The sequence below is a fragment of the Corvus moneduloides genome, chromosome W, assembly GCF_009650955.1.
Source record: "Corvus moneduloides isolate bCorMon1 chromosome W, bCorMon1.pri, whole genome shotgun sequence".
NCBI lineage: Eukaryota > Metazoa > Chordata > Aves > Passeriformes > Corvidae > Corvus > Corvus moneduloides.
In genome coordinates, this window is record NC_045510.1 from 2,619,216 (window position 1) to 2,641,924 (window position 22,709).

The following is a 22,709-nucleotide window of genomic DNA, read 5'->3' on the forward strand; positions in this document are numbered from 1 at the left end:
GCTATTTTATTTACAAATCAGTTGTTTGCTTGCTTATTGTTCATTGATGTTTAACTGTTGTGTGACAAATTTTCTCTAGGTTTCTTGCAACGATGGAGTCAAGATGAGTTAAATTCTGTTGTATCTGAAACTTTTAAAGGAACACACTCAAGTCTGACTTTAGTTCTGTTAAATTAAAGTGATGTTAATTTCCAGTTCTGTTATGTTTCAGCTTTGTACAGTTTAAGTGATGCTAGGGTTCAGTTCTATTAAGTTTAAGTATTGTAAAATTCAAGTGATGTTAAGTTTAAATTCTGTTAAGCATTGTCAAACTTACGTGATGTCAGATTTAAGTTCTGTTAATTTGAATTTCTATTCCATTTAAGTTCTGTTAATCTAAAGTTCTGTTGACTAATTTCTGACAAGTTTAAGTGCTGTTAGGCTTTAAGTGTGTTCAGTTTAAGTTCTGTTCTTTGAATTTCTGTTAAGTTATATTCAGATTAATTTCTGTTCAGTTTCAGTGATGTTAACTAAGTTCTATTTGGTTTGCTTTCTGTTACATTTAAGTGACATTTAATTTGAGTGAAGTTAAGTCTAAGTTCTGCTGAAATATGCTCATTTGAATTATAAGATACAGTTCTTTTGTTATAGAGGTAAGATTGAACCGATTGAGACTACTATGATGATCAATTGTTAAGCAACTGTTTAAGAATATAAGATAATAAGTCGTAAAAATGTATGAAGATGCGGTTTGTTAGAGCCTTAAATTCGCTGAAAATTCTACAGGTATAAATGTTCTGCATTGGCCAATTAAGATAATTATACATAACAATCTTTGGTTTTTTATCTTTCATAGGTAGCAGAGAAGGATGAGTAATGATTCCAAGTTATGGGTATTATTGATTGTAAGGTGTTTAGTGCTTTCTTGCTTTTATTTTGCTTTATTGACATATATACATAGATGTGTGGAGAACCATAATCTTGATGTCTTAGATCAGTTACTGTTGCTGTATTACTGATTCTGAATATGTTCTTAATGTCATATCATGAATTCACGGATGTTTTATAAAGGGCATTATCCAGAAGATATTATTTGATGTTACACATATGTATTTCTTTGGTTGTTTGCAGTTTGATCATGGTACCATTCACTACTTAGCTAAAGATAAAAGACAAAGCCAGCTGCTTTACAAACTTTCACATACTGTTGTGTAGCTATCTGCAAGACATATATCTTTTTAGGAGACTTTCCCAACTGCTATTAATAGAGGCTTGTTTGTAGGATATGGTAGGGAAACCTTTCCAGTTAAGGCCTTGGCTCTGGCCAAGCCCTGGCCCTACCTGGTCGGAGGTACGCCTACAGACCCAGGTGTTTCTGCACTAAAAACATAATTGAGTCACTTTGACTTGCTGATACGGACTTATAAAAGCTGGACCTCATTTTGAGGTAAACTTGGAAGCCTTGTCCGGGAAGGTTCTCTAGGTCCTCATTGTGAATCGGGGCTCGCCAGCTACAGCAGACTCTGGGTGAAGATAGAGTATTTAGGCAATTGAGGGTGTATTGTTGTAAGTCACTATTCCTTTGTCGTGTGCTACTGATTACATGTATTACCTTGCTTATTTTTGCTTGGCATGGGTTTACTGTCTCATTATATGCATTTTCTTGCTTTTCTGTTGCCTTCACATTCATAGTGAGAGACGCACATGTTATCACAAAAACAAAAAAGGGGGAATGTGGCTCTGTTGCTATGACCCAGCCCACTGCAGGGCTGGGGCAGCGAGATGCCAATCAATCCCAGCCCCTCCCCTGGACTGAGTTTCCCCAAGACACAGACTCGGAGGGTGGGTCAAGGGGCAGCTCAGAAGCCTAAGCCGCATCCCCCCTGGGCTGTGCCCAGGTCCAAGCCTCCCCCTATTCGGGAAATTTTTTGGTTACTCAGTTGTTCATTGGTTCTTTGTTGTATCTCCCGCCTCCCGGTTTCCCCCATTGGTTCATGTTGCATTGTATCCTCCCCCTGGCTTGTAACTCATTGGTTGTTTTCCCCTTTCCCCGCGGTTTTCTAACACCCTATAAAACTGAGGAAATGCCTCTCGGCAGGATCCCATGCCATCCCAGATTAAGATCATTGCCATGTTCTGGTTACGAAACTTCTGACAATAAACCTGTTAGAAGCCAGACCAGAACGGCCTCTCTCTTCCTTTACCTCCGAACTAATGTGAGCAGATATCATCGGCTTCTGCCGTGTTTCCTCTGCAAAGAAGCCAGCTAGCGTGCACAGCAGTGCCTATCCTGATTATTGGGGTGGATCAGCCTGCTCTCGGGCTGAAACCATCAAATGTCAGTCACCAGAAGAGATCACTGAGATCTAGGTTACCTCCCCCTGGGTGGCTCCCAATCCTAAATTACCTCCCTCTGTTCCAGAAAGTTCTCCCTTTCTTAGTTATTAACTGGTTCCCTGTTATGACTCCTGCCTCCCTGTTTTCCCGATTTGTTCTGAAAAATTGTATCCTCCCTCTGCTTGTACCCCATTGGTTGTTTTCTCTTTCCCTGCCTTGCTCCACCCCCCCATAAAGGGGTTAGCCCACTTTTCCTCGAGGCTTTTCTGGTTCCTGGACCCTCCTGCAAATAAACCTGTTGGAACCCACACCAGAAGCCCCTCCCGCCTTCTTTGCCTCCGGGCTAATGCGAGCCTAATCCATCGGCTGCCCGACGTGCTTCCTCTGAGGAGGAGCCAGTGCACGCAACCATCCCACGCCGATTCCACTGAGCTGTCCAGCGAGGACGTTGTGGAGGCTAACGCTCCGTCGCCTCTGCCCGAGGGCATGCTGGGGCTTGTGGTTACAAGCACCCGGTTGCGTTACCTGATGCCGAAGTCGCTTCTGCAACGCACAGAAGTAACGCAGCTGGGCTCCCTCTGATCGAGGGCACACCAGAGCTCCTGCCACAAGGTGCCAACGCCTCTCGGTGCAGCTCGCTCTGTTTTAGGAGTGCTGCCCTGAGGGAAGGCTGCTAACTCCGACTGATTCTACACTGAACTGAGCCTCGGAGGACCCCACCCGTGTTTTTAGTTTTGGGACCGGACGCCTGTAACTGTGAATTTGTGCTGATTTCTGCTGAACTGAAATGTGTAAGTATCCACGGTCCCTGGGATTTTTGTTTCTTTTTTCATTTTGTGGGTGGCAGGTGGAAGAAGTGTTGAGAGAGAGATGGGATCAAAACTCTCTCATCCCCAAAGAGAGGTTTTTCTCCAAATTGTGAAATTCCTTGAAGTTAGTGAGCTTAAATTTCCAAAGGGTCTGTTAAAACAGTTTGTTCGCTGGCTTTTCTTTTACCTTCCTCAAGTGTCTCCCGCAAATTTAAAATCTCCTGCCTTCTGGCAAGCTGTGGGTGATAAGAATACTGATTTAAAGCCAAAGGGAGATACCTCTGGAGAAAATTCTTTCCTCTAGTTCTAGTCCTTCGGGACTTGCATAAAATGGATTGGAAAGTAAAAGAAAAGCACAAATCCCCTCGTAGTTCTTCCCATATCCCTTCTTCCTCCCCACCTGCTCCTCATCCCACTTCCCCTTTGTTGGAAAATCCGAATGAGGCAATATGCCCACACGCACAGTGTTGCTACCTTCTCTCTGACCCCTCTTGGTCTTTTCAGCCACCCTGCAGAGATAGCCCTGGCCAGGCTGCCTCGACCCCTTCCCAAACCCTGTATCCCTCACCCTCTTCCCCAGTTGTAAACCCAGAAAACTGTTCTAAATGCCGTTTGCCATTATCCCCCCCCACTCCACGTGTATGAACAATGGCGCTGACCACATGGCACAGTTCACCCCTCCCCCCTCTTCTTCTTCCCACAGTCCCTTTCGCCCTCTTACCCCCAACCCTTTCCTATCCCCACCCCCAGACATGATGTCTTCGGGCTCCTCCCACATGTCGGGTTCCGCCCCCTGCATCGGGAGTCCCAGCCCATCCTGTGACCACTCCTCCTGGTCCTCCAACCTCGCCCCCTGTGGAGGACTTCCTGGTTCCCACACCCCTCCTTCCGGTTCCCACGGGGTAGAAATCGGAACCAACGCCTTCTTGAAATCGGGTCCGGCAGTCCTCTCAGCCCCCTCCTGTCCCTTTGCTGCTCCTGTAACATAAGACAGAGCAGGCAACAATCCCACATGGAAAACTTTTGATTCTGCAGGGCTGAAAGAGCTTTGCAAAGCGCAGAAAGAATTTGGGAGGGAGAGCCAGTATTTTAAGAACCTTCTGAGAATAACCCTCAGCAGTACAGTGATTGTGCCACATGACCTCAAAAGCATTTTCTCCTGCTTGCTTTCCCCGTCCGAGTTTCAAATGTGGGAAGAAGGTTGGAGAAAGCAACTGGGAGAGGTCCTCCCGATTTTACTGCAGGATCCAAGCAATGCAGGAGTTTCTATGGATCACCAAACCGGTGAAGGGTTATTAGCCAAGCCCCAGAACCAGGCTCAAAATGCACCAGAACTGGTCCTGAATGCTGTAAAGCAAGCAGCACTGCAAGCATTCTTAATGATGTACCCTAAATTAGCACCTCAATTGAATTACACAGAGACTCGGCAACTGCAAAATGAGTCATTTATTGATTTTGTGGATAAACTGAGGCTCATAGTGGAAAGACAAGTGGAAGATCCGAAAACGAGAGAGCATATTATAATGCAAATTGCTAAGACGAATGCCAATGATGCTTGCAAAAGAGTGATTTTGGGTCTTCCATTCGAACCTCCACCAACCCTAGAGTCAAATGATTTGTGCTTGCATGACTTTAGTGCCTATTAATCAGCCAAATTTAAAAACAGGGGGGAATTTAATAGGAACTGCAGCCACTGCTGATGCAAAAGCATCTCAAAGCAAAAGTAATGCTAATTGGGTTTGCCACAGGTGTGGCAAACCAGGGCACTTGGCCTGAAACTGCAGAGCTCCGGCTCCAATTAATCAGGGTTCTTGAGCTGTCTCCCCAGGGCAAATGACATCGCCTGCCGCCGATGGGATGCAGCCAAAAAACTGACCAGACCACGTGGATTGGCAGGGCCATGCGGGGGAATGAATCATGAAACTGTCACCAGAAAAATTGTTACCATGACCACTGCAACTCAAATGGGCTCGGTAACGCTCCAGAGAATCGTCATGAGTTGCGAGAACCTGAAAGACTGTATATTGTTTGTGTTAAAAGATGTTGTACATTCACCAGCTGACATTTGTGTTACACCAGAAATTGTTCAAGTGGGTCCACAAGGGTTCTTTACTGTCAACATCCAGTGTGTTAACCCTCCCTATTTTCTTGCTGCTAACCAGGTTGTAGCCCAAGCTATTCTCATGCCCAGTAGTCCGCCACAGGACTACAACTCCTCTGACTTCTGGGCTGCGGTAGTTGGGAACGACAAACCCATGCTTAATTGCAAACTGTCTTGCCAAGGCTCGAACATCAGCCTGGCAGGAATGATGGACACAGGAGCAGATGTGACTGTCATTTCTTCCCACAATTGGCCGTCACACTGGAAGCTGCAGCTGGCAGAAGGTATTGTGACGGGTGTGGGGAAATCTATATCTGCCTAGAGAAGCAGGACAGTTGTCCAAATTGAGGGTCCGGAGGGACAGATATCATCAGTCCATCCTTTTGTAATTAACTCTGGGTTCACACTGTGAGGCAGAGATCTCATGTCCCAGTGGGGGGCTCGAGTCGAAATTCCATCTCAATCCCAGAATTTTTGATAAAGGCCACTGCGGAGCGCCCCTTCCAGAAATTAAATTGGATCTCTGACGATCACGTCTGGATGGATCAGTGGCCTTTGGAAAAACACAAATTAGAGGTGCTCACTGCACTCGCGGAGGAGCAATTGAAAAAGGGTAACACTGAATCCTCAAATCATGGAATTCCCCAATATTTGTAATCAAAAAGCCAGGGAAAGACAAGTGGCGCCTCCTACACGATTTGCGGAAAATAGATGCAGTCATTGAGGACATGGGACCCCTGCAGCCTGGAATGCCTTTACCCTCCATGCGCCCTAGGCAGTGGAAGGTAGCTGTCATTGATATTAAGGACTGCTTCTTCCAGATCCCACTACACCCAGACGATGCGCCCTGGTTTGCCTTCTCAGTACCTTCCATCAACCGAAAGGCTCCCATGCAGCGCTACCAGTGGTGAGTTCTACCGCAAGGCATGAAAAACTCACCCACTGTAGTGGTTTGGCCTAAAATACTCATTACTGTTTATCTTCTGTGAGAAGAATTAGGAGAAACGCAAAGCAGGCACAAAACTTGAAAGAATATAAAGAAGTTTATTAACAGACCTAAAAGAGGAAAAAAAATTATACCACACCTTCAGAACTCTCCTCCTCCCCACACCTTCCTCCCTTCTCCCACTGAAAATGTAAAAAGACAACCCTTAAGATGTTCAGTCTGTTTGCCACTTCCATAATAACCTTGTTCAGTCCATTTAGAAAGAGAAGTCTCTTCTTGCTCGTGCTATGTAAACATTATCACAATGAGACAGCCGCCTACTTCCAAATATTGTTCAGTCCATTTAGGAAGAGGAGTCTCTCTGCTTGCAATGTGAGTCCCTTCCCCCGACTTGCAGCTTTTCCCACAACTCCTTTCGAGGGTCCACTCTTGAAGTTTTTTGGGGTACAATTTTAAGGTTGAGCCGTTCAGAAACAAAAGTTCTCTTCACCCATCTCTGGGAGCATTTCATCTCTAAGAACAGAGGCCCTTCTCCTTCCCTGGGAGCAAAGGGTCTTCCTCATCTTCATTGTTGGGACTATCTCTGGGAGCATCTCTAGGGACTGAGGTTTCTCCTTTCCCATTTGGAGCAAAAGTGCTCATCGCTTCCATCTCTCCCTGTCCAAACTTCTCATGAAATTACCGCTGCATCAGCATCTGCCTATCTCAGTGCAGGTGCTTTTGCTTACAAGTTGAACAGTCCACCCCCCGTATCTTCATGAAATTACAACGGGATACTCTGATATATCATAGCTTCACAACAGAATTTCAGCTTTAAGCATCTCCTCTTTCTCTTCCCTCAGGTTTTCAGCTCTTCACAGCACTAAAAGGGTTAATCTCACCTAGGCCTTGCAGCTGGAATGTTGCTTATTGCTGTGGGTCACAGATCACATGACTTCTGCCAGACAGCGGTGCAGCTTTAGCTGAAATCTTGGCCTTGGCAGCAGTGGAGAGGGAGGGGGGTGGGAGCTGAACCGCTCAGGCTGCCCACAGACCTGCTGAAGGGGGAGGGGGGGGGGTCCACAGGTGGAACAGGGCTCATCGGCTCCAGAATGGCCGTGGCACAGCCCAGCCTGGCCCGAGCAGGGCCTGGGCCGGGCCCACTGGCCCCCGCATGGGGCCCGCAGCCACCTGTCCCAGCACCGGAAACAAGACAGAGAGGCTCTGCCTTGGAGTTTCTATTCTTAAGTGTGCATCACAGAGGCGGTCACAACTTTAAGTGGCTTAAAGAATTGTCCATATTCAAACTGGCCAGCTGATAGGTTCTATCAGGTCACAGAGGAAGCTGTAAGCACCCCTTTGCAAGAACATCACTTCCAGGACTATGCTTGCTAACCCATGACAAGTCTTCAAACTGATTCCAAAAGAAATTCAAAGTAGAAAACCATTAAATGCCTTGACAATCTTTTCAGATGGCTCTGGTCATTCCCGCAAGTCTGTCATCACTTGGAGGGATTCTCGCACTTAGAAGTGGGAGTCTGATGTGCAGGTAGTTGAAGGATCCCCACAAGTGGCAGAACTTGCAGCCGTGGTCAGAGCATTTGAGCGGTTCAGTGAACCATTCAATTTGATAACTGATTCAGCCTATGTAGCAGGTGTAGTTTCCAGGGCAGAGACAGCTTTACTAAAGGAGGTTACAAACCCAAAAATTCATAACTTGCTTTCGAAATTGATTCAACTGATCTCCCACTGAAAGCAACCATTCTATGCCATGCATGTGAGATCACACACACCTGCCAGGATTTATTGCAGAAGGGAACAGGAGAGCAGATGCCCTAGCTATGCCCATCGAGTTAGCGAATCTGCCTAACAGATTCCAGCAAGCCCAGCTGAGCCATGCAATGTTCCATCAAAATGCTCCAGCTCTCATTCGAATGTTCCACCTCACTCGAGACCAGGCGAAAGCCATTATGGTGACATGCCCCACCTGCCAGAAACATCAGCTTCCATCATTAGGTTAAGGGGTTAACCCCCGAGGCCTAGGCAGTTGTGAGGTATGGCAAACAGATGTCACCCAATTCCCCCAATTTGGCCGCCAGAAATATATTCATGTTTCTGTGGATACCTTTTCTGGCGTGACCTTCGCCTCAGCCCACCGTGGAGAGAGGGCCAAAGATGTTATCAACCACCTAGTCCAGGCCTTCGCTGTGTTGGAGACACCAAACAAAATAAAAACTGATAATGGCCCAGCATCCACCTCTGCAGAGTTGAACAGATTCATGAGCTAGTGGGGTGTGGATCACATCACTGGCATCCCTCACTCACCCACAGGCCAAGCCATCGCGGAAAGGAAACATCAGACACTAAAAAGACTGCTTGAACAACAAAAGGGTGGCAGTGAGATCGCTGCCCCCATCATAAGACTGTCCAAAGCGTTGTTCACTTTGAACTTTTTAAACTGTTCCTATGAGGAACCCAACCCTCCTATCATGAGACACTTCACAAACTCTGCCAAGCATAAACTGACTGAGAGACCTGAGGTCCTAATAGAAGACCCTGATACTTTACAAATACGTGGCCCGTACCCCCTAGTCACCCGGGGTAGAGGCTACTGGTGTGTTTCCACCCCAGAGGGTACAAAATGGATCCCTGGGAAGTGGATCAAACCCTTTTTGAGACCACCTGTGGATGCCAAGCAAAGGAAAGAAGCTGCTACAGCCTGGAAAAGAAGAAAAACCAAACCACCTAGAAAAAGAACTCCACCAGGCCTGAAAAACAAACCGTCCCCTTCCCAGTCTCCTTAAAATGTGTTTCCCTTCCCAAAATGACCCCTCATTTTGTTTTGAAAGAGGGGGAGCCCAAGGGAGCCATTGCTATTTAAATTAATTGTATTTGTGTAATATTTGTGTTACACTTTTCCTAAAGTTACCACCCTTGACTGTGTGATGACATCCTACCTGCTGCTCTCCCACCTGCTGCTGCAGCTCCTCCTGTGCACTGGGAGCTCCAGCAGCTGGATTCCTTCCATTATCAAAGACATTGTATGGGTTCTGTTTATAGTGTTGTTAATTTTGCTAGCCCTTCCCATTTTTAAGTGTTTGGTTTTAAAATCCCTTAAATCCTCTCCCTCATTTCAATGTAATAAAAAATTAGGATGGCTCCTCAGGAACATTTAGATAATGCAATATTTTCACTAAGTTTTTGCAGGCAAATCATCAGTTTTGATCCCCAGCAGAGCAATATCAGTCTAAAGATTTGCATGTGTGAGACCAATTTCTAAAAGGTTTTACGAAAGGATCCACAATTGGGCGTGCAGTGGCAAGACCTAGCTGATTTACTAACCTAGGAGAGAAGGTATGCATGTGTTTTATTGCCAACAGGTCTAAAGTGGTTACCTGCTTGACTGGACAAACATCAATCGCCTCTGAGAAAATGAGGCCCAGTGAGAGAAAAAAGGACCCAATCACTATCCAGCCCTTGTGTCCAAAGCAGAAACAGGGGTAGGGCTGCCAGGAACATGGCTGTGCCTGGAAGCTTACGGAGGCAGCCTGCCAACAGAGGCCTTGTGTCCCACTGTACTTACCCTCACGTTATTGTGTTCTGCTGACCTTCTTCAGCTATTCCCTGTTCCATGCTTCCAGAAAGACATTCAGTAATGTCAAAGTCAGAACTTCCAGCTAATGGACTTTCTCCTGCCTAAACAGCACAGCCCCTGAGCTCCAGACATGAGCTTTGGAACAGTAGCCATTTACTGCCAAGTGCAGAAGAAGCAGCCCTCTCTCTTTCATTCTGGGGACATTAGACACTATCTTTTTGTTTTCCTATGCCGTGGGTCTCTTTGTCAGTAGCATGGTTGTACTTGATGGGTTCTTATTGATTGTGATCTGTATTCCATGTATCTTATCTTGTGTGCAAGACACTGCAATGACGCCCTTGATTTTTGGAATTTAGAAAAATGTGTTTTAATTTCCCTTTTTGCCCCAAGAGTAGCAGCTGGAAAAGCATAAAGATTGTTAAATAAGTTAGGCTTCTGGCTTGCTAAACAGACTAATACCACTTCACTTGCTCTATCAGGATTATTAACTGATGTGGATTCTGTTAGACATGCTACTTTGCAAAATTGGGCAGCCATTGACTTTTTGCTGTTAGCACATGGACATGGTTGTGAAGACTTTGATAGCATGTGCTGCATGAATCTCTCTGACCACTCTAAATCCATGTTTGCTAATATCAAAGAACTACAAATAAGTGTTTCAAAATTAAGGGAAGACGATGAGTCCAATTGGTTCAATGCTTTGATTGGTAATTGGCAACTTACTAAATGGGTCAAATACCTCATGTAAATGGGATGTTTAGTTGTAATTGTTATCCTTCTTATTTTACTCCTTGTGCTGTGTTTATTGTCCTTTCTGCAAAGGGCCCTGCAGAGGACAATAAACGCTGCATTTATAGTTGAAAAACAAAAAGGGGGACCTGTGGGAACTGACAGCTAGTCTGAAGGCCTCGCAGACATTTCCCTTGATACAATCAGTTTGTACTCATGAGAATTGCAGAAGCAAGAAGATAAACAACAGAAAGAAGTTGTAACAGCTGCAAAATGGAGGATACTGGCCGATATTTAGCAAAAAATATTTGTACACTCTAGACAACCAATAGTATTGTATTGCAGCAAAATAATAGCCAATGAACATGTAGCTAAGAAAGCATATAAAAGAAGTTGTGTAAATAATAAACGTGCTTTTTGCCATTGCTCGGGGCCAAGAGAGTGTGTGTGTCGTGACTGTCTCAACAGCGACAGAAAAAGGCTAATTGGCAGCATAGGGGAAAACCAATCTGGGCTGCTGAAGAGTGGAAAGACATCCCTGCCCAAGTAGAAAAGCTACCTATGGAGGTTCGCCATGTAGATGCCCATGTCCCCAAGAGTAGGGCTAATGAGGAAGACCGAAACAACAAGCAGGTAGATCAGGCTGCAAAGATAGAGGTGTCACAGATAGACTGGAAACACAAGGGAGTGTTGTTCCTAGCTCGATGGGCCCATGATGCCTCAGGTCATCAAGGCACAGATGCCACCTATAGGTGGGCATGAGACCGAGGGGTGGGTCTAACTATGGACAGTATCTCCCAAGTTATCCATGACTGTGAGATATGTGCTGCGATCAAGCAGGCCAAGCGGGTGAAACCCCTATGGTATGGGGGAAGGTGGTCCACATACAAGTATGGGGAGGCCTGGCAGATTGATTACATCACACTGCCTCAAACACGCCAAGGCAAGCGCTATGTGCTCACAATGGTAGAAGCCACCACAGGATGGTTGGAGACTTACCCTCTGCTTCATGCTATGGCCCGTAACACCATCTTGGGTCTTGAAAAGCAAGTCTTTTGGAGGCATGGTACGCCCGAGAGAATTGAATCTGACAACAGGACTCATTTCAAGAACAGCCTTATCAACACCTAGGCTAGGGAACATGGCATTGAGTGGGTGTACCATACTCTTCATCATGCACCAGCTGCAGGCAAAGTGGAACAGTGCAATGGATTGTTGAAAATCACCTTGAAGGCACTAGGTGGGGGAACTTTTAAGAATTGGGAACAACATCTAGCAAAGGCCACCTGGTTAGTTAACACCCGAGGCTCCACCAACCAAGCTGGTCCAGCCCAATCTGAATCCCTGCATAAAGTAGATGGAGATAAGGTCCCAGTAGTGCATGTCAGAGGTCTGTTAGGAAAGACTGTTTGGATTAGTTCTGCCTCGAGTACAGAAAAACCCATCCGTGGGGTTTTCTTTACTCAGGGACCAGGTTGCACATGGTGGGTAATGCAGAAAGATGGAACAACACGTGCACCACAGGGAGATCTCATGTTGGGTGAGAGCCATCTGTAATGTTGGAATGCCTATATACCACTGCTTGCTGAATGTCACTCACTATCTGTATATAGCTGTATATATATATGTATGTATAAATGTGTGTGTGTAGATTTAGTGATGCCATGAAGATTTTTGCCTTTTCTTTTATACCCCTGTTATACCTTTTACAACTTCTGTATTCCTAGTGCTTTTTGCCTACATTCTTGGACTTGTTTGTCAAGCTAAGAGACTAAACATTTTAGAAGCTTCGTAGCTAGGGATCAGTGTGCCCCAGACCCCAGGGTCCTCTCCAGAACACATTCTGTAAACCAAGATAGAACCATCCAGGGGAAGGTTCCTTGGGGAGGGGGGCTCACTTGTGCCTCTCATTGGGGAATCTTTGATAGATATGCTAATTAGTAAAACCTAAAACGTTATACCCGATGTTGGGGGGGGGAGACTCGGTGGGGTGCATCTCGATGCATATGACCTGGATGTGTGCACCTAAGGATCCTTACAATAAATACCAAGGTAAAATCCCTTTTCCCCTTCTAATCGTGTCTGACTCTTGATTTTAAGACCAGGAAAAGGCATCAGTTGCTGGCGACCACGAAGGGACCCTAAAGACCTTGAAACTCGCAGTCTTGGGTTGGAACACATCTTGCTTTGCCCCTCTCTTTGCCGGCAAATTACAGAGGGGCCGGAGAAACAATGTAAGACTGTGACTAAGACTTTAGGACCCAGCACGGAAAGGCAGAAGCACGGAAAGAGGTGAGTGAAAAGGGGACCGATACTACCGAGTCTGTGCTAGCACTAGGGAAGGAGACCTCTGAGGGGGTTGGAAAGGTTGGGGGCATAGAAGCCCACAAAAGGGGAAAGCTTAAACTTTTCCCCTACAAACTGTGGAAAGGAGGGGACTCCCTCCGTGGAGTCCACATGAGCCCAGAGGATGCAGTGTTCGCAGCCGCAGGACTGGCTCACAGGTTGGTTGGTTGGTTGGTTGGGACGTTGGGAAGTTGTGGGTTCGAATCCTGTTGAGACCAGATTTTCGCGCGCGCGCATTTACTGCTTGCTCAAACTAGTTGCTTTTTACTATTTTAAAGTGCTGTTTTGAAGTGTTTGTGTAGTAAGCTAGATAAACTGCCTGGGAAATCGGAATTCCAAGGCCAGATTGCAGGCTGAATTCCAGAGTTAGGAGCTTTCCTCTGGCAGAGTTTTTCTGTCTGTGAGCAAACATGGGTGGTGTGAATGAAAAAATCCCTCCTAACAGCCTATTAGAGCTGATAATAAAACACTGGAAATGGCTGACAGGGCGAAAAACTACTTTGGACACCCCAGAATTGATCAGACTGTCCAGACGGGTTTGGCCGACTTTAAAATTAAGTCAAGGAAATTGGCCTCGCTATGGGAATTTGGAAAGTAACATCATTAATGACCTGATGGTAGAATTGAGATCATTACATAGGTTTGATGAACTACGATATGCAGAACTTTTTACTATGTATTTGAACAGGGAAGAAGCATATGTGGTAGACAAAAGTAATATGGAAATGACTTTGAGGAGGAGAAAGGGAAAGAAAAAGCCGCAGCAAGCTGACTCGTATACTAATACGGACAGAGAAATTGATATGACAGATACAGATATGGTAGCACAAGCTTTGCGCAATGAGGGGGGGTCTCCCCCCCGTTCAACCGCCGGGGCAGCCCGCACAAGTGGGGGTGGGGGATGGGGGAGCAGTGGCTCCCCCACCGCCGCCGCCACCGCCACCACCGACTCCGCCGCCGAGGCAGCCAGCACAAGTGGGGGTGGGGGGTGGGGGAGCGGTGGCTCCGCCACTGCCACCGCCGCCTCCGCCGGCGGGGCAGCCTGCAGAGGTGGGGGCGGGGGATGGGGGAGCAGTGGCTCCCCCACCGCCTCTACTGCCGCCTCCGCTGTCCCCGCCGCTGTCCGAGCGGGGGCAGGGGAGGGGGCAGGCGGCCGGCTCCAAGCCAGAGGAGCAGCGCGGGGCCCCCCCGCCCCCAGACTCGTCAGGGGCGGAGGGCGGGCGCGGAGGTAGGAGAGATGCGGATTGGCCACCGCCCCCTGACCGCCCCAGAGGTGGAGAAGGGGTGGATTGGCCGCCGCCCCCTGACCGCCCCGGAGGCAGAGAAGAGGCAGGCATGCCACAGTCCCCTGACTTTTCCAGAGGCGGAGAAGGGGCGGATTGGCCACCGCCCCCTGACCGCCCCAGAGGCGGGGAAGGGGTGGATTGGCCACCGCCCCCTGACCGCCCCAGAGGCAGAGAAGAGGCAGGTATGCCACCGCCCCCTGACTTTTCCAGAGGCAGAGACGGGGAAGGGGGAGGGGAAAGGGCAGGCTGGCCACCTTTCCCCGAGTACCCTGAACACAGAAGTGAAGGCAGAAATGGACATGGGCAATTGCGGCGGCATTCCCCAATACAGAGAACCGCAAGTTTCCGAGCCAGAGACAGGAGGAGCCGCTCGCTCTCCCCACCCTGTGGCGCGGCCAATGTTAAAGCTGAGGGCAGATGGGATGGCCCCGACCCAGGCGGCTCTTGCAGAGCTAGGGACGGGAGAAGCTGCTTGCAGCCCCTGCCTCCCTACCCCTCCACTGCCGCAAAAAGAGAGACAGTTCCTGATCAACATTCGCCTGGAACAATTTTTAAAACCAATGAACCAATTTCAATTAAAAGCGAATGGGATGATTTTGATACAGATGGTTCTCACGGGGAGGGAGGTAGAAGAAGGGGCAGGATGTCCCGAGAAGCTATGAGAGCAGTCAGTCCCGTCGCTAAACACACAAGGTCCAAAGCAGATAAAGGGGGGGAGGAAGAACTTGCATTAGAGGCACCTCTGAGACAGGCTGTAGGAAATCAAGGAGTGATTTATATAAAGGCACCATTTTCCCTCGGAGAACTACAGCAGTGGAAAAACTCAATTGGGAAGTACAGAGACAACCCAGAGAGAGTAGCTATGCGTGTAGAAATGGCCATAAAATCCCAAAACCCAGATTGGGGTGATCTAAATGTTATGCTAGATGAATTATTGGATAAAACAGAGAGAGAAATGGTCAACAAAGCTACTATATCTGCTATAGAAACTCAAATTGCAACTGGGAGTCTTCAAGGGTCAGTTAATGATATCTATCCCCTAGCAAACCCTAACTGGGATCATAATGTCCCAGAACAGATGGAAAAGCTGAAGCGATACCAAAAATGGGTGGTTGTTGGGTTAAAATGTGCCATTCCTAAAGCAGTGAATTGGGCTAGGTTATATGAGATCAAACAAAATCCAAATGAGACACCCACAGAGTTTCTAAATAGGCTTAAAGAGGCTGCACAAAAATACACTACCTTAGACCCTGACTCACCTGAGCAGCAGATCCACCTGGCTTACCCGTTTATAGGTCAATCTGCTAATGACATAAAGAAAAAGCTGCAAAAGATAGATGGGTGTCATAGGTTAGCAAGCATAGTCCCGGAAGGGATGTCCTTGCTAAGGGGTGCTTACAGTTTCCTCTGGGACCTGATAGAACCTATCAGCTGGCCAGTTTGAATATGGACAATTTTTTAAGCCACTTAAAGTTGTGACCGCCTCTGTGATACACACTTAAGAATAGACAAACTCCCCCCCAAGCTCTCTCTCGTTTCCGGTGCTGGGACAGGTGGCTGCAGGCCCCATGTGGGGGTCAGCGGGCCCGGCCAGGCCCTGCTCGGGCCAGGCCGGGCTGGGCCATGGCCATCCTGGAGTGGAAGGACCTGTTCCAGCCATGGAACCCCCCCCACTGCCTTGCTGTGGGCAGCCGGAGCAGCTCGGCTCTCCCCCCTCTCCACTGCGATAAGAAAAATTCAACATTCCAGCTGCAAAGCTGCAAGGCCGTGGTGAGATTAACCCTTTTATTGCTGTGAAGAGCTGAAAACCTGAGGGAAGAGAAAGAGGAGATGCTTAAAGCTGAAATTCTGTTGTGAAGCTATGATATATGAGAGTATCCTGTTGTAATTCCATGAAGATATGGGGGGTGGAGTGTTCAACTCGTGAGCAAAAGCACCTGCACTGAGATAGGCAGATGCTGACGCAGCTGTAATTCCATGAGAAGTTTGGACAGGGAGAGATGGACCAGATGAGGACTTTTGCTCCAAATGGGAAAGGAGAAAACCTCAGTTCCTAGAGATGCTCCCAGAGATAGTCCTAACAATGAAGATGATGAAGACCCTTTGCTCCCAGGGAAGGAGAAGGGCCTCTGTTTTTGTTTCTGAACGGCTCAACCTTAAAATTGTACCCCAAAAAACTTCAAGAGTGGACCCTTGAAAGCAGTTGCGGGAAAAGCTGCAAGTCGGGGGAAAGGACTCACATTGCAGGCAGAGAGACTCCCTAAATGGACTGAACAATATTTGGAAGTGGGCGGCTGTCTCGTTGTGATAATGTTTTCATAGCACGAGCAATAAGAGACTTCTCTTTCTAAATGGACTGAACAAGGTTATTATGGAAGTGGTAAACAGACTGAACATCTTATGGGTTGTCTTTTTACATTGTCAGTGGGAGAAGGGAGGAAGGTGGGGGGAGGAGGAGAGTTCTGAAGGTGGTATAATTTTTTCTTCCTTCTTTTAGGTCTGTTAATAAACTTCTTTATATTCTTTCAAGTTTGGTGCCTGATTTGCATTTCTCCTAATTCTTATCTCACAGAAGATAAACAATAATGAGTATTTTGGACCAAACCACTACAATGGGCCACCGGATATAAGTAAATTGTTGACTGTAGCCTGGAAGTTATACCAGAACAGAGACTTAGCAGACAAAGGTAAACATCATAAACCCCACTACAGGAAGAAGTATGATAAGGAAAAGTCATCTGAGACATCAAAAATGGGTCCCCCTTTTCCCCTATCTGAGGACCAATGGGCAACTTGCAAAAAGCGGGGGCACTGGAAAAATGAGTGTCCATCATGAGCAGAAAAGAAGCCCCCAGTTTTGGAACTAACTGTAAATACGGGCTGACAGGGACCGAAGGTAACTACCCCAGCAGAGCCTTCGGTTGTAGCTAAGCTGGGGAATGATGATGTTGAATTTCTGGTTGATACAGGGGCAACATATTCTGTGTTAAATACTTTCAAAGGTAAACTGAGTCAAGACACTGTGGATGTGATTGGAGCTACAGGGGTAAGTGAAACAAGGCCTTTTCTCCAACCTTTAACATTTAAATTGGGAAAACACTGGGTCACTCACCAGTTCCTGTATATACCAAATCCCCAATGCCATTGTTAGGCAGAGATTTATTGGAAAAATTGGAAGCAGAAATTAAGTTTCAAAATGAAGGGGGAGGGAAAGTTATAATCCCAGAATCTAAAATTATCAAAGCAGCTGCTATACTTGTACAGGAATGCCATGGAAAAATTCCCAAAGAAGTTGAAGAGGCTGTCATTCAAATAGTGTGGGCCAATGATTCTCCTGGGAGATCCAAAAAAGCTGAACCTGTGAGTATCACACTCAAAGCAGGGGCTACACCAGTAAGGCAAAGACAATATCCTCTGAAATTAGAAGCTCGTAAGGGATTAGTACCTGTGATTGAAAAGTTTCTCAAATTTGGGTTGTTAGTGGAGTGTGAATCCAGGTACAACACACCAATCTTGCCAGTAAAGAAAGCTGATGGTAAAAGCTACAGGTTGGTACAGGATTTGAGGGAAATCAACAAGATAACAGAGGACATACACCCAGTGGTAGCAAATCCTTACACACTTTTGACAACACTAACAAATGAATTAGGGTGGTTCACTGTTTTAGATCTCAAGGATGCCTTTTTCTGCATTCCTGTGCATAAGAATAGCCAAGAACTCTTTGCTTTTGAGTGGGAGAATCCAGAAACAGGGAGGAAGACCCAGCTCACCTGGACAGTTTTACCACAAGGATTCAAAACCAGCCCGACCATATTCGGAAACCAGCTGGCAAAGGAGCTTGAGGACTGGAGGAAACAAGAACCAGGAGGAGTGGTTCTCCAGTATGTTGATGACATCTTGATAGCGGCCAAGACACGAGATGACTGCATAGAGCTCACTGTAAGTCTGTTGAACTTTTTGGGCCAAATGGGTATTGGGTCTCAAAAGAAAAGGCACAGGTTGCCAGGGAAACAGTAGTATACCTGGGCCTGGAAATTTTCTGTGGACATCGACAACTTAGCAGAGAATGGAAGGAAGCCATCTGTCAACTTCCAGAGCCCCATACCGTAAGGGAGATGCAGGCCTTCCTGGGAATGGTAGGTTGGTGTCACCTGTGGATATCAAACTACGGTATATTGGTGAGACCTTTATATGAGGTCCTTAAAGCAGCTGAAAAGGGGACAATCATGTGGACAGAGAATGCCAGGGCTGCATTTAAAAAGCTGAAACATTCCTTGATGTCAGCCCCAGCTCTGGGGCTGCCGGACTTGACTAAACCTTTTGAACTCTTTACACATGAGCGACTGAATGTTGCTCTGGGGGTACTGGCACAGCACCTTGGAGACCAGCGAAGAGCTGTGGCCTATTTTTCAAAACAACTAGACAATGTAGCCCAGGGTTGGCCTGGATGCTTGAAAGCTGTGGCAGCAACAGTCTTTCTGATACAGGAGGCTCGTAAATTCACCCTTGGGCAGCACATTGTCGTGTATGTACCCCATGCAGTGATTAATGTGCTGGAGCAAAAGGGGGGACACTGGATCTCCCCTAGCAGGATGCTCAAATACCAATCTGTGTTGTTAGAACAAGATGATGTTACCCTAAAGACAACTTCTGTGGTAAACCCTGCCATGTTTTTATCATCCATGTTACTTAACAGTGTGCCTGAGCACGATTGTTTGCAGACAATAGAGGAAACTTATTCCAGCAGACCAGACCTGAAAGATGTTCCTTTGAAAGATCCAGACTGGGAATTGTGTTGCCTCTCGAAGGTGTAGCGACCTGGTTCAGGAACGGTACAACGACCACCTCAGGTCGTTTGGGCCATCAGCTCGCGGACACCAATTTGGTGGACAAAAAATGGCGTTTATTCATGGGTTACATAGGGTTAAATAACCTGGGTTTACCGCGTCATTTCCTTCTGGTCACGTATTACCTGTAGAGGGGAGGGGTTCTACCTGTCCCGCACAACGTGATATCTTCCGAACGCCTGTCCCTAATCTCCTACATTTCCCCCCCTCTATCCTAAATTATCCACATTTCCCCCCCCCCCGCCATGATTGATTAAAAAACATGCAAAGTATAAATGGTATAAAATTTCAAGAACTAGTAAAAACCTACATAAGTTATAAAAAGTGATATAACATTCACAAAATAAATGCGCTCTAGAGCAATTGCTGGCGGTCAACAAATAGAATGTTAACCTTTTCTAACCGGCTTTTAACAAATGACACCAATTTGTTTAGTATGCAAGGCCTGAAAATCAGCATTAGGAGTAACATAGTGAGGGGGCCTATTAGAGTGGAAACAAGGGTGGTCAGCCATGGAGACTGGTTAAACCATGACTCAAACCATCCTTGTTGGGCTTTTCTTTCTCTTTTTCTCTGGGCTAGTCTTTCTCTTAGTTCAGTCATTGAGTCCCGTACAACTCCGGTGTGGTCTGCATAAAAGCAGCATTCCTCTTTCAAGGCGGCACACAGGCCTCCTTGTTGCATGAGCAAGAGGTCCAGTCCTCGCCTGTTCTGCAGGACGACTTCTGAGAGCGAGGAAACAGATTTCTCTAGAAAGGAGATGGATTTTTCAGTCCTTTGTAAGTCCTCATCAATAGTCATCTGCAGCTGAGAAAGTCCCTGGTGTTGGGTCACGAGGGCTGAAACACCTGTGGCTGCGCCGGTGGCTCCAAGGCCGAGCAGCATTGCGATGGTTATGCCTGTTATTATTTCTCTCTTGTGGAGCCGGCTAGGTTCTTCAAAAAGGTGGTACATTTCTTCTTCTTGGTGATACAGGACTCTAGGAACAATTAAAACTTGGACACAAAAATCAGCAGTTATCGAATTTATCAAGGAGCACACAGGGGCTTATTCCAGATTGCTGGCAAACAAACATTCCTGACGTGGATGGGACCACCCACTTATTGGTCGTTTTGTCAAGTTTGACAAATTCAGTACAGACATTGCCGGTTCGTTTTGCTAAGGCTGCACTGCCAAAGCACTTGCCTTGGCCGGTGATCTGACTCAGAGTGACTCCTCTGCGGGGGGTGTTCCACCTGCACTGGTGTGGATTTTGTGCTGCTGAGTAGCCAAAAGGAACATTAAGTGCAATGCCCTCATAAAAAGGGGGTTGCGCGTCATAACACAGCCAGCATGATTCTGTAAAGTTCGGGTTTGATTGATTCAATGACAAAAAGGTAGCGTTCAGTACGCTGAGAAACGGATCGTAAGGGGCTGACTTAGGTATTTGGTAGGTGCCTAATGGACCAGGTGGGGTGAAGATAGGATTTCTATTTACCGTAAGAATCTGATTAGGCCCGACTGGTCGGGATTCTGACGGTAGGAGCTTGACAATTTGTACGTTCACCCAATAGTTGTGAGGGGCGCGAACATACACTGTCCACGCTCTACCTGAGGCCAGCTCTTATGGGCCAGCTGTAGAATTGTCATTCTGTAGTGTGTGCAAGTGTGTCTCGTCCCGTCTTGGGGCAGGTATATTCGCTTGTCAAGTGAGAATTTTGGCTCGCGACAGCCTTGGGGTGCATACTTGACTTGGAGGAACTCATCAGGTTTCTGCGGTTGCCATCTATCGCTTGTCACGATAGTCTCACACCCCCAATACCCACAATAACCGTACCCAGGTGTAGTGGTTTGGTCCAAAATACTCATTACTGTTTATCTGCTGTGAGATAAGAATTAGGAGAAATGCAAAACAGGCACCAAACTTGAAAGAATATAAAGAAGTTTATTAACAGACCTAAAAGAGGAAAAAAAATTATACCACCTTCAGAACTCTCCTCCTCCTCCCACCTTCCTCCCTTCTCCCACTGACAATGTGAAAAGACAACCCTTAAGATGTTCAGTCTGTTTACCACTTCCATAATAACCTTGTTCAGTCCATTTAGAAAGAGAAGTCTCTTCTTGCTCATGCTATGAAAACATTATCACAACGAGACAGCCGCCCACTTCCAAATATTGTTCAGTCCATTTAGGAAGAGGAGTCTCTCTGCCTGCGTGTGAGTCCTTTCCCCCGACTTGCAGCTTTTCCCGCAACTGCTTTCGAGGGTCCACTCTTGAAGTTTTTTGGGGTACAATTTTAAGGTTGAGCCGTTCAGAAACAAAAACAGAGGCCCTTCTCCTTCCCTGGGAGCAAAGGGTCTTCATCATCTTCATTGTTAGGACTATCTCTGGGAGCATCTCTAGGGACTGAGGTTTTCTCCTTTCCCATTTGGAGCAAAAGTCCTCATCTGGTTCATCTCTACGGACTGAGGTTTTCTCCTTTCCCGTTTGGAGCAAAAGTCCTCATCTGGTTCATCTCTCCCTGTCCAAACTTCTCATGAAATTACAGCTGCGTCAGCATCTGCCTATCTCAGCGCAGGTGCTTTTGCTTACGAGTTGAACACTCCACCCCCCATATCTTCATGAAATTACAACAGGATACTCTCATATATCATAGCTTCACAACAGAATTTCAGCTTTAAGCATCTCCTCTCTCTCTTCCCTCAGGTTTTCAGCTCTTCACAGCAATAAAAGGGTTACTCTCACCTCGGCCTTGCAGCTTTGCAGCTGGAATGTTGAATTTTTCTTATCGCAGTGGAGAGGGGGGAGAGCCGAGCCGCTCCAGCTGCCCACAGCAAGGCAGTGGGGGGGGGGGTTCCACGGCTGGAACAGGTCCATGGCTTCAGGATGGCCGTGGCCGGGCCCGGCCTGGCCCAAGCAGGGCCTGGCCGGGCCCGCTGGCCCCCACACGGGGCCCGCAGCCACCTGTCCCAGCGCCAGAAACGAGAGAGAGCTTGGAGGGGGAGTTTGCCTATTCTTAAATGTGGATCACAGAGGTGATCACAACTTTAAGTGGCTTAGAGAATTGTCCATATTCAAACTGGGCAGCTGATAGGTTCTATCAGTTCCCAGAGGAAACTGTAAGCACCCCTTAGCAAGGACGTCCCTTCCGGGACTATGCTTGCTAACCTATGACACCAGGATAGTTACAGTAGCTTTTACCTGGGTTTGAAGCAGGACACCAATAGGTTTGGTACAGTGAGAAATCACCGAAATTAGGGAATTGTTGATGCGAGGGAAAAATGTCTTTTAGCTTAAACTCAAAAGATGGGCTGTCTGGTGTGATGGTTTCTTTGATGGCTTTGTCGCCCGAAAGGTGGCGTAGGACCCACCTGAATGGCTGGTGAGGGTGATGTTCTGCATCGGCTTGCCCTCTGCCAAGGAGCTGTAAAAGCAAAATTATGCAAAGATACCATTGTTGCTTGGATTTCACTGGTGTAGGATTCTTGGGTGCTGTTGGGCTGCTCGATGACTTGTCGCTTCCCTCAGGCACAGGGATGTATGGGTCACGGGGGCGTCCAAAGATCCAGTCCTGCAAACAAAACCTCGCAGCTTTCATTAGTCTTATTCTGAAGGTCAGGTTTGATAGACTTAAGTGGACACCATTTGACTCTACCATCTTTTTTAACAGCCGCATACCCTCGCCCTGTGAGCAGAATTGTACACTGATGGGAGCAGCTTCATGAAAAACGGTAGGAGGATGACTGGTTACGCCATAACCACCTCAAATAAAATCA